This window comes from Schistocerca serialis, chromosome 2, assembly GCF_023864345.2.
Source record: "Schistocerca serialis cubense isolate TAMUIC-IGC-003099 chromosome 2, iqSchSeri2.2, whole genome shotgun sequence".
Taxonomy (NCBI): domain Eukaryota; kingdom Metazoa; phylum Arthropoda; class Insecta; order Orthoptera; family Acrididae; genus Schistocerca; species Schistocerca serialis.
The window spans coordinates 541,029,557-541,040,697 of NC_064639.1; positions in this window are offsets into that span (position 1 = coordinate 541,029,557).

Genomic DNA, 11,141 nt, shown 5'->3' on the forward strand with positions numbered 1-11,141 from the left:
CGCTGCCACGTGGCGCGGGACCTGCCCGTCACACGTCGGGGTTTGTTTACCAAGTGAACTCCTCCACGGCGTAACGGTTCCTCTCCTATCGGATCTCCCCGCCCTTCTTTCTGGTGCTGACCAACAATGCGAACCAGTGGTCAGCACTTTGCTAATGTTCGCGTTTTTCAATAACGCCGTATCAATGGGAACGAAAGACCAGAGAGGGATTATAATAGACAGGTTTTTGCTACTTGAGCAGCAAAATAACTGATGAAGAGCAAAGTAGAAAGGATATAGAATGTAGGCTGGCAATGACAAGAAAACAAGAAAAGCGTTTCTGAAGAAGAGATACTTGCTAACATCGAATATAGAAGTAAATTTTTTCTGAAGGTATTTGTCAGCAGTGTATCTGTGTCTGCGGGTGAGACGTGAGCGATAAACAGTCTGCACAAAAAGAAAATAGCTTTTGAAATGTGGTACTACAAAAGAATGCTAAAGATTAGATGGGTAGATCGACTAGCTAGTGGCTCGAGTGGCTGCAACAGTTTGTAGTCTACATCATCGCTCACAATGTACCAGGTACTGTGGAAAGCCATTATTTCCTCTCAACAGTAGGAAGTACAGTGTTCCTCCTAACACATAAACTGCTCCCTAACGCCACTCCATGTGAACTTTCGTACGATCAGGTTGTAGATTATGATCAACAGGTGAATGTGGTAGCAGCTAGGTATCAATTTTTTAATTGTAAAAAACGGTCAGAACAAACTTATCACGAGTGGGCAACAGATTTGCAGGGTATGACGAGGAAATGAAAATTCAACTGGGCTTGTGGTGCTTTATATTCAGATGTTATGTTGCGTGATGTGATGATGTACAAGGTACCTGATGTCAAAATCAGAGAACAGATTTTGAAACAGTCCGATCCATCATTTCAGCAAGTAATACAAATACTAGATCAGTATGATTCAGGTGCCCTGTCGGCTGATAAATTTGAGCAGCCATCAATTTGTCAGGTTGAATCCCTTGTTTGCGACTGGCCCATTCAGTGGCAGCTTGCACTCGCCACACAGCATAAGCACCTCTCCACACCACGTAATCTACACAGATGAACAGAATTAAGTCTTGCCCTCGGTGTTATTCATGGCACAAGCATCAAGACTGCTCCTCCTGAGAAACTAAGTGTTACGCTTGTGGCAAGAAAGGACATGTAGAATTCATATGTTTGTAACGGAATAAACATAATAATTCGGACCACTCATAAAAATGTAGTCACAAGGCCCATGTCATTAATGCAGTATATTCAAAGTCTGCGAAAGGCATTATCAAAACTAGGTTCAAAATGGCTCCGAGCACTATGGGACTTAACATCTGAGGTTATCAGTCCCCTAGAACTTAGAACTACTTAAACCTAACTAATCTAAGGGCATCACACACATCCATGCCCGAGGCAGGATTGGAACCTGCGACCGTACAGTACCAGTCACGCGGTTCCGGACTGGAGCGCCTAGAACCGCACGGTCACCGCGGCCGGCTCAAAACTAGGAAGCGTACAGTTTCTTCAGTGATACGCCAGTCCAACAAACTTTTTATTCATTTGCTCCTTTGTGGGAAACGTGCGAAATTTCAGTTGGAGACGGGTGCCCCTGTCACATTGCTAAATCGTCACACATATGAACTGTTAGGCTCCCCACGACTGTCTCACATTAGCATGCAACTGACGGCTTATAATGGGCAATACATTGCCGTTCTCGGAAAATGTTGTTTGCCTGCCATGTATAGCTGACATATGCGAGCAGTGACTTTTACGGTGCACCAGTCACCGATTGTGAGACCATATTTGGTCTTGATTCGCTTGATCTGTTTTGCTTTAACATTCAGGATGATGTGTTGTCAGTGTCTGCATTCCATGCAAAATACAGTGTAGCTAGCTTGCTAAAAGAATTCCCAGAACTTTTCTCTTAATGTTTAGGCAAAGCTAACAATTTTGTTGCCCTTACTACTCTAATAACAGACAATGCTCAGCCAAAATTTTGCCGAGCCAGAACCCATTGCATTACGGGACAAAGTCGCTGTTGACAGAATTACAAGACAGCGGAGCTATTGCGCCCACACAAGCTAGTCAATGGGCTTTGTACCACAATGCTTCAGGTCTCATTCGCCTCTGTGATGACTTTAAGTCTACAGTCAACCGACAAACTGTGATTAATACCTATCGATTGCTACGACCAGAGGATCTCATGGACAGATCAGGCGCAGATCGCTACTTTTCAAAAACTGATTTTCGAAAAGCGGATCTTCAAAAGCAGCTCGATGAAGAATCTCAAAAAGTGTGTGTAGAAAATATTCATTTGGGCTTGTTTAAATACTTGCGTTTTCCTTTTGGTAGTGCTTCCGCACCCGCTATTTTCCAATGGTATTTGGAACAACTGACTACGCAAGTATCAAACTGTTCAAACCATTTGGACGATATTGTCGCAGCGGGTCGTCCACCAAAAGAACATATTGCAAATCTGCTTTCTTTATTTCGTGTGTTACCTAATGCAAGACTAAAGAGTAGACTGGACAAGCGTGATTTTTTTAAAACCTGAGCTGCAGTATCTTGGTCATGTCATAAACAGTCAAGGTGTACATTATCTTCAGTCGCATTTGTAAGCCAAACAAGATTTGCCAGTTGGTCGCAGTGTCACAGAATTGCAGTCAGTCTTAGGGAAAATGAACTATTACATTCGTTTCATACCGAGTGCTACACAAATCGCAGCTCCATTGCATCGCTTGTGTCACAAGATGTCCCCTTTGTTTGGACAGATGAGTGCCAAGTAGCTTTTCAAAAACTTAAAGATGCATTGCTTACTGATCGATGTTTAGTACACTTTGATCCTGACAAACCAGTTGTATTGCAAGTTGACGCTTCCTCTTACGGAATCGGTGCAGTGCTTTCGCAAAGAATAGGTGATAAAGACAGGCCTACTGCTTTCGCATCAAAAGTGTTGTCCGAAGCTCAGTGTAACTATTCATAAATTGAGAAAGAGGCTTTGTCTGTTGTGTATGGTGTCACCAAATTCCACCATTATTTGTGTGGCAGAAAATTCTACTTACGTTAGTAACGAATCACAAGCCTTTGCAGTCCTTGTTTCATTCGACGAAACCGGTTCTTGTACGAACTGCCCAAAAATATCAAAGATGGACTTTGTTGTTGTCTTAATATCAGTACGAAATTGTGTATCGCCCGACAGCTCAACACGGTAATGCGGATGTAGTTTCACGTCTTCCGATTGGCCCTGATACCAATTTTGACGCTTCGGCTGCATCTTGTTGTCACATCGATGCTCAGGCTACTGAACCGCTTCAGTCTTTTCTGTTAAACTATAGGGCTCAGGCCACGGGAGCTAATTCAGATTTGAAAATTTTGCTAACATACATTCGCACACCTTGGCCTCGTTCCTTGCGTAGCATAAAGAACTTTGTGGTGCACCGATATTTTGCCCGTCGGCGTAGCGTCGCTGCACAGAAAGGTGTGATTCTTGTTCAAAAGGACAGTAGACAGTCACGTGTGTTGATCCCGAAAGCTTTGCAAAAAGAAGTGTTGCAGCTTCTTCACCAAGGATACTGGGGAATTGTTCGTACGAAACAGTTAGCACGTCGACACTGTACTTGGTAGGATATGGGCAACCAAACAGAACAGATGACGTCACAGTGTCACGCATGTGCGGAAAATCAATCCGCTCCGCCACAAAAATTCTCTGCTTCGCCTAACTCGCAATCATTATGGTAAAGAGTGCACATAGACGTTGCAGAACCTTTTTGGAACACTCGTTGGTTGGTTGTGGTTGACTCGTATAGCAAGTTTACTTTCGCTGTGCTAAGGAACCCGACAACGTCACGTAGCACAATTCAGATGTTGCCCTCTATATTTTGCCTCTAAGGTTTGAAGTCATAGTGTCAGACAACGGCCTTCAGTTCACGTCAAATGAATCTGAAATATTCTGTGAACGTAATGGCACACAACATCTAACTAGTGCACCGTTCCATCCACTGTCAAAGAGCGAAGCGGAACGTTTTGTCAGAACCTTTAAGCAGAAGATGGCCAAACTTCGCTCCGCACACACCAGAGATCAAGCATTGCAACTGTTTCTTGCCTCCCATCGTTCTCACCCACGAAAGGGACCTTCGCCGGCGGAATTGCTTACGGCCGCCGCCATCGGACACTGCTCCACCTGCTCCACCCTCCTCAGCATAAGGTGCCGAAGGAAGGCAGCAAGTATCACTTTGCGCCCCATAGTATTGTCCTTTACAGGGCTTTTAGTGGCAGCATACGAGATCGTCCGTCAGTTGGTGCTTGCATGTATCTTATTTCAGGTCCTGATGGCTTGCAGCGTCGACATCACAGTCACCTTCAACGCTGTCACGTGACCGATGATATTTCTGCGTCTAATCCCCCAGATTAATGGATCCAAAGGACAGCGCGGCCACAGCAGCAGTGGGTGTCATCACGACACAGCGGGACGACCCCATGGAGACGGAGCCTTCGCCACCTCCGCCTCCTCTCGTCCTACGGATGGAGCTGGACCCGCCCATACCGTAACAACCGACACCTACCCCACCTGGTTTTGGCCTCCGAAGGTGGAGGCGTACCCTTCTGGTCATTTTCCATGGGACGTTTCCGCTAGAGCGGAGGCCGGATGGCGGGGTAGGGCTGGAAGCTTGACGTCCCCTGCAGCCACAGCTTCCGGTCCAGCGCAGCGTCCACCTTCAACCTCCCCCGCCGTTGTCGCGCTTCCTACGCGACGACGGTCCATGGCTTTGGTGGAGAGGAATGTTCCGGCATAACATCAAGCTCCGACAGGTCGGCCTGAAACGTAACAGCTGAGAAGGCTGTGGGACGAAGTCAGCCAATGGTACGCTAGAATCGCACCATGACAGGAGACGAAGAGAATATAATCGCCGCTCTAGATAGCCTCTGCCGCACTAGAAGACGCACTAGAAGACGGGCACTAGAAGAGCCAGAAAACGAGCTGAGGTATAAACTCTGTAGCAGTGACTTATAAAACTATGTGATCTGCTTGCATGGACATTGTATATATCGATGGACATTGATTATTTACATGTCGTCATTTGCTTGCGACCCAAACTGAAGTATTGTCAATTTAACTTATTGTAATAAACTCCATTAGTAAGTATCCGAGGAAACAACTTCCTAGGCACCCTGTATTGGATGAGTGGGCAGGGTTCACTCCTATACATTGGCGAAGCGATCTCCATCGGTAATATAGGGAGACTAAAATGAGACCAAATAGTTTCCCAGGATGTTGAGAGTGGAGCTGTTTCAACGGGGGAGAAGCAAGACGGTTTACTCCAATGGGATAATAAGAGTCCAGTAGTGAGGTGCGTCTTTGAAAGGGTATCAGCAGCTAAGAAACTGACAAGTATAAAATATTCGCAGATACGTCGCAGTTTACTGTTAATCCGTTCAACATCTAGGGGAGGAGACAGACTGACCAGAAAGAGACAAGAAAGTAAACGAAATGTAATGGATACGGCTCCCGTATACATGTTAAGACAATGCATCGTACAGACAAGATGGATGCCTTCACTTCCATATCAGGAATACCTAATCCTCCGACCTTTCAGGGCCTGGCCACCACTTCATATTGAACTCCGAAGATGTGTCGTTGCCACAAGAAGTGATCGGATAGTTAGCGTCTGTGGCCATCATCACGGGAAGCGGAAAAATCTGTGCTATGTAATACACTTTACTGAAAATATAGGAGTCTAAGACCCACACTTTGTGAAGGAGGCTAAGGGAACAGCGTTCTTGTTCACAAATCACTCTTTACACACGATCCTTAATGTCTCGCTAGTTTAGTGCCTCCATGTGGCCAGCAGCAAGGCGACAAAAGGAATCCAAGGTATCCATGAGCCGAGAAATGTCGTCATCATTTCGTAATAAAACCATAACATCATCGGCCTATACTCGGCCCCGAAATCGTTCCCCCAGTAAAATCCAGCTGCGTAGTTGCATGGCAATATGGTGAAGCCCGGGTTTCGAGAACAAAGCAGTGAAAACGATCAAAAAAAACTGTTGCTGACATGGCCAAATGCGATGTGGAAGCCGAGAAAAGCAGGTCCCCTGAGACATTAGTGGCCACAGCCACCGAAATGACATCTCGACGTTCGATAACAGAAGTCGATATCGTGCGTCCAGGCACACAACTTTGGTGAACGGCAATGATTTTGTCGAGAGACTTACAGAGAAGGGTGTTTACAGATTGAGCAACAATTTCGTAGTCGAAGTTTAGGAGAGTGATCACACGAAGTGAGTCAAGATCAGGTCGACCCGTGGTTCTCGAGATGAGTACCATTTTACCTTCCCTGAATTTAGCAGGAAGCGAGACACCCAACATCACTTCTCTGCCACCGACATTATTGTTCCACCCATGAGAGGCCAAAAATGAAAATAACATCCTTTAGGAACACCATCCAACCCAGGTGACTTGCATGATTGAGATCCGGTAACATAATATATATTGTCCTTGCGGAAATCACTCAAAAATTTCATTAACTCAGGGTGACGACGCAATTCAGCAAAGGGTATAACTCATCAGGAAAGTTTCCTGTCGGAATGAAGACATCTTACAATACGGTAAAGTAGCCAAATAGAAAATTGAAAATGTCACAGTGGGATGTTGACACTCGACCATCGGCGTTAGCAAAGGATGCAGCGCAAAAGCGTTGCCTGCGCGCCCGCATGCGGATAAGATGGCGAAGTCAATTCGTCTTATAAAAAGGAACGCGTTTGACACCTCGTCCGGAGTCACTCCATCTGAAATTGTAATTTGCCTTTAATTCGTAGTACATCCGTAATTCATAGAGGAGCTTGACTACCGGTATCGTAAAGTTTACGTAATACAGAACAATAGAATTCTTGTGTCTGCCGGACGTCTCCCGCTTTCACGACACACAAACGCATGAGAGGTTTTCGAATTTTTGGTTTGGAATGCAGTGTAAGCCATTCCACAATAGACGAGTGCCTTTCTATAGCACAGGGGAACGGGAACCATACTTCATGAATTACAAACACCAAGAGAACGGCCTCGTAGATAGACTGTATTGATAATCCAGGCAAGACGGAACAACTTACCGGCTAATGCACATACTTAAAGGTGAAGGCTACGGTACAATGATCAGTAAAAATGGCGGGTGTCACGTCAGTGACCAAAAGCTGACCCCGCATAAAGATTCTGAAAGATAAGTGTGGTCAAGTAGACTAGTAGGTGTGGCAGTAAAATAAGTGTATCGGACAAGTGTAGAATACTGCTTCATGTAGGTGCAAAGAGTACACCATGTGAGGAAGCTCTTTACAAAAAGTCTGATCCACCGGCTGGGAAACACCGTTAGAATCACCACCCAACAAAAATTTTGTAGGGGATTTGGGTTGGGTTGTTTTGGGGGATGAGACCAAACAGCGATGTCATCGGTCTCATTGGATTAGGGAAGGACGGGGAAGGAAGTCGGCCATGCCCTTTCAGAGGAAACATCCCGGCATCTGCCTGGAGCAATTGAGGGAAATCACGGAAAACCTAAATTAGGATGGCCGGACGCGGGATTGAACCGTCGACCTCCAGAATGCGAGTCCAGTGTGCTACCACTGCGCCACCTCGCTCGGTGAAGGGGATTTAGAGACAGATAAATTACTTTCCCTTTATAGAAACGCGAGCTTTCCATAGAAGGGACCAGAGCCAGAAGGGACGTAAAGAAGAGGTGAAGTGAGAGCACAAAAGGTATATCCTATACCCTTACCATTTTCGAAGACTTGGATATCTAGTAATGCAATTCTTTCCCTGTAAAAGAAGGCAATGCCAGTAGAAAGATCAGAAACGTCATTAAAAGAGGTTGAGAAACCAGGACTTGAAAACTGGTCAAACAATACTTCCTACAAAAAAGTAACATCTGGACAAGAGTCATATATAAACTACTGCAAAGCGACGAGCCGAATTTCAGAATCATTTCTGTTAACATTTAAAGTGAGAAAAGTATATGCTTGCATAGACAATTGAACCGGAAGAAAAACTACAAAATTACAGAACCATAATATGACGGAGCTGTGGACCTGTATCGATGGCAAAATCAATGGACGAAATGGAGGGAGAAGAAGTGTGAACATCTTACCCAACTTCAAACTGTTTTTCCTTCTTCCGTGATGCGATTCTCTCAGGCTGGATACGTTGTTTACTATGGCTCCTTGTAATTGCCCCTACCTCATGCGGTCGTGTGTGTGGGTGACACAGAAAGTCTGTTTCAGATTGAGAGGGAATCAATCAAGTTATGTTCAATATGAGGTTGTGACCTAGAGGCTGCGACAGAATGGGCAGAAATAGTTTGGGAAGTTGAGACAACAGGAGAGGTATCCTACAGAGCCGGAGGGGACAAGTGGGGCTCTGAAACAGGTCCCTTAACAGGCGGCACCGACGGGTTGGCTTCGATAACAGAAGAATCATCAGGTGATTTATCAGTAACACTGTGGTCCGGTGCAGAAGCTTCCATGGCGTCTTCACCCACAACCCAGGGCAGAGAATAGCGCGCTTCAATCGAGAGCTATTCGAAGGGTGAGCCAAGGAAAAAGGCTTGTCAACTGCAGGACAAAATCACGAGCATTATCCCTCAAAGGTCCGCTTTGACCCTCAATAATTGGGGTTGGCTCAGATGAAGAAACCCGTGGGAGAAGTTCAGCTGGTCAATTCTTAACGCTGTTCGTAAGCGGATCTTAATACCACTATATTATATGGACATTTGGTACAGAGGTGGTGCTCTGATTACAAGTAAAGCAGGTTCTCTCCTGGCCGGTATAAGTAATATGAAATCAAGAAACACATACCTGTAAGCGAGAGGGAATACGTTTTTAATCACCATTTCTCCTGACCGAATTTCCCTACCGACCTGTAAGCGGTGTGGAGGGGGCCAGCATTCCTTCCGAATATGTCGTGTATTCCCTTAAGAGAGAAGGATGGATCTCAGAAAACTGTCACCTACCTCGAGCAGAAGATCACAAACCCGAACATTTGTATAGGCAACTTCTACACTCTCAAGAAGAACCATCCTAGACGAACCATAATCATGATTAAAGGGGACATGATAGCAATGTTGTAACAATATTATGTCAACCTGAAGCGGGTCGAGAAATTTAACGAGAAGCACGTATCATTCTGAGTCAAAGTATGCAGAATGCACTTGATGTATAGTGACCCTAATCTCGTCCACCAAACAGTCGCATATCTCTGAAGATGTGTTCTGCACACGCCGTGTGGATTCGTCAAAGCTGAAGCTGACAGTACCTGTACGTGGAATAAACATGGTAAGCATTTTGGACATCAATAGCGTCAGGAAGCGATGCACAAACACCAGACACTATAAGGCAACAGCAATGCGACGCGCACAATAACTCACGCGACACTGAACGGGAAAAACGGAGAAGGTGGAACTAGGACAAACTACTAGCTTGTCACGTGGAGGGGGTTCAGTGAGCTACGACGGCTGGTAGGGTAGTGTGGGATGATACACTTTCATTTGCACATTCTGACAGGCTGCACGATGTGACTGCTGCCAGATCCTTGTTTTCATACATGTGTTTTCAACAGCTACGCAATTTCATTTTCCTAGATAAACTTTAATCTTGAACCTGGATGAAGAATTGCGTGCCGACCTACAAGTGCAGCATTTTTTCTTCACCCTATATACACAGTAACTATTTTGAAAAGTAGTAGCATGTGGAGAACAGTTCACTCTGTGGTCTGAGTCCCGCTGTGACTTTTTTTTTTTTTTTTTTTTTTTTTACATTCGTATTAACCAACTAGGATGACGTTAATAACTTCAATTCCTCTTCTTCCTTTGTTGTTGTTTCCTATTTTTCCAGTATTCCCTCATTTTCTCCCTATGAAGTCTTTTCCTTTCTTCTGTCCATGTTCCCGATTTTTTTATTTCTTCTTCTTTGAAAGCCTTCCAAATTTAGTATTTTATTTTTAAAACGGTTTATTCCTGCTATTTCTGATTCTTTGATGTTGTTTCTTTCTAGACTGTCATTATTATGTTTTTTATGACACAGAAGATATTACTGGAACGGTGGTCTGATCATTTAATATTGAAAGACTACGACCAAGGTGTGGACGGGGCGAGGAATTGACATATCAGACGTGATTTATCACATAAATAATTTATTCATAACATAAAATACATAACACCAACCACGTAAATCCTGCTTCAATGCTTACAATTGCCCAAAGTGGGAGGGCCACCACTTTCGAATTGGAAAGGCTTTAATTTAAGAAACTAAAACGCCTATTATAAATTTTAAAAATAATAACACAACACATAAGTAAGCGCTAAGTGAACGCACACTTAAACCTTTAATTATTAATCACAAAGCGTGGGTTTACCACATTTAAATTCTCATTGCAATGTAAAACATAAATACATGAATTCACAACACAGCATGCCTTCAAAATTTCTACCTGGACAACCTATGGTCCTTAAACTTTCCTATTACATTCCAGCCAACCACATTAATAACTTATAAGCTCGATTGGTAACACACAACGTTCGCACTATAATCAATTTTAATAATCCACAATCACTCAAGAAACAACATCAGAAGTTCGATACGGAACATGTAAGCCTGTTTATACAATCTTTCGGACCAAAATAGGCACGAGGGCCACCATAACAGAAGTGCGCTAGTTGCTGTTAGGATAGGTGCTCCCATTAGCTTAATCACTGAGCAGATATTTACTTAAGCGACAGGTAAGATAGTTCATGCAAACTGAAGGTATTTCTTAAGTTTTTTTCCTCTCTTTTTACAAGGGGGTTTTAGTAAGGTGGAAATTACACTCTGAAGAGACGCAATAGCAATCTAGCGGGCACGCCTTCACGAGGACCCCATGCCACCACACACGTACTAAACTAGCCGCGTATCCGCTGTCCAAGCCAAACATTAACAACATAGTTCCATATTCCTGACACCCAAATAGTCGGGATCAAAACAAAACCAAAAATCCCAAGAGCGCAAGATCCAGCACAGCTTCAGAACAGATCTTACTTCATGCGGTTGCCTTCGCAAATACAGGTATCGAAATGAAAACAAGAATAAGTAACCACATTCCCTAATCAGC